The sequence below is a fragment of the Lipotes vexillifer genome, unplaced genomic scaffold (genome assembly GCF_000442215.2).
Source record: "Lipotes vexillifer unplaced genomic scaffold, Lipotes_vexillifer_v1.1 scaffold554, whole genome shotgun sequence".
Taxonomy (NCBI): domain Eukaryota; kingdom Metazoa; phylum Chordata; class Mammalia; order Artiodactyla; family Lipotidae; genus Lipotes; species Lipotes vexillifer.
The window spans coordinates 2,081,506-2,083,463 of NW_006794635.1; the positions used below are offsets into that span (position 1 = coordinate 2,081,506).

The 1,958-nt window shown below is 47.7% G+C and overlaps 1 pseudogene; it reads right to left on the minus strand.

The window, feature by feature from the left end:
* The window catches only part of LOC103078892 (poly(A) polymerase alpha-like), a 53,383-nt pseudogene extending 52,069 nt beyond the window's left edge, over nt 1-1,314 (minus strand).
* Nucleotides 1,315-1,958: the final 644 nt, after the last annotated feature.

Consider the following 1,958-nt stretch of genomic DNA (forward strand, 5'->3'; position numbering starts at 1 on the left):
GAAAGGGACTACTGGAGAGTGGTGCTTTTTTGTAAGAGGAACGGCGTGTAGGTGGGTGATGATGTACAATATCCAGCAGTGGAGGGGCAGTTAAGGGGGGGACGACGAAGAGAGAAGCTGGAAGTCCATGATTCAGAAAGGTTAGAGGACCAAGCTGTCCTGTTCCTTGAACCACAGTGAGGGTCCCGTCTGCTTGCCAGCATCACTCACTATGCAAGGAGAGCTGATCCCCTCTTGGTGTCCCAGGCCCAGCACATTCTCTCAGAGGTGGTACCTGAATTCAGACCAGCCGATTCCCTCCTCAAAGCCATGAATGCGGTACCTGGCCCATCCTGGACACTCAATAAAATGTTATCAAATGAATGAGGGCTGTGTTTTGTGGATGGCTGTTAGCTAATGCTAAAGGAGGAAAAGGCAAAGAAGACTGAGGATGAATGATCTCAGAGGGAGGCAACAGAACCCCAAAGAGTGAGAGGTCCCTAAAACAATGAAGGAAGGCCATCATGTAGATCCAAGAGATGCAAAAGGAGGACAGAAGATGAGAAGCTATTCGGTTTAGCTGTCTGGGACTGTCTTCTAACTTTTCCAAGGGAGATTTCAGAAGAGAGAGAGAGAGAGAGAGAGAGAGAGAGAAATAAACAACCCAGGAGGAGAGAGTTTATGGGGGGGAAGTAGAGGCAGTGGATGTAGATGTTGCTGTGAGCTTTCCACTTGTCTGTCATTCATTGTCTCATTCGGCAGCCATGTGATGAGCACCCCCTGGGAGTCAGGCCCCGGGGGAAGCATACGCATGAACACTGCCACCTCCAGGAGGTATGTGGTCTTTTAAGAGAGAAAGGACAGACTCACAAACAATGAACACTGGCCGATTAAGAGAAACTCTAGAAGGAATGCACAAATTGTTCAAGTTTGAGAAACAAGCAGTTTCCTCTGGCCAGCCCGAGGAAGAAGGTGATATCCAAGGTACACTCCGTGTCCTGCCTCATTACACCCTGGAGAGAGCTCTCAGCCTCCCAGCCTTTACATGCCTCAGCTTCCCAGCCCGGCTGTGCAGCACCCGCCAGAATTCAGCCTGCCTCAGAATTCAAAGAGTTTCCCTTCCAATCCCAAGGCAGATGCTAACGAAGTAAAGCCAAACTGAAACCTGGGGCCAGGACCACACGAGCCCTCGTCTAACGGAACACTGCTTCTCAGAGAACGCAAAGGACTTGTGAGGCGGAGGGTCCCAGGGTGTGCGTGCCTACCTGCCTCTCGCCGCACCTTCACTGATGCCATAGCAGCCCTCAGGGGTTTCTGGACATCTGTGTCTACCATGAACGTATGCAAGCTGTTTGCATTTCCTTAGAGAAGGCCATAAGATACCAGTTTTCATTAGTTCAGGTGTTTACCTCCTCCAACTGTTTATTTTTGAAGACAAAGACAATCTGCTGTATATTTTCTTGACTGCTTTGAGGTCACTGGTTTCCAAGGGTCCAGGGCTCTTTTATTTTCTTCTCTTTCTGTCCAATACTAAGCGCTCTGAGATGGCCTCACCCCTCTCTGACCTCCTCTGTTCCTTTCCTAGTTCTTTTCCACTCAACCATCCATCCTCCATCCAATTCAAAAGGATTTGGGCATCAAGACCCATCCTAGGAGTTGAGGGAAGCCACAGAACAGGTATATGACAAACTCGCCTCAAGAGACATCAGGGCTTCTCAGAATTCTGCTTGGTCTCCTTGACTTTTACTGACCCCTTGGACCCCTGCCATTCACGACTGCTTGCTTTTTCCATATGTGATCCTGTAGGAAAGAATAGAATTTCTGTAAAAAGAATTAAGCTGGGAAAGAAAAGACATTTTGGCAAAATCTGAAACATAGGCAATATTTATATTTTAGGAATGTTTTCCAGAGCTAAAGTCACTTTAGTACTTGGAGAACATTAAAATATGTAATGCAGTCAACAACTTGTTTTGCTCATA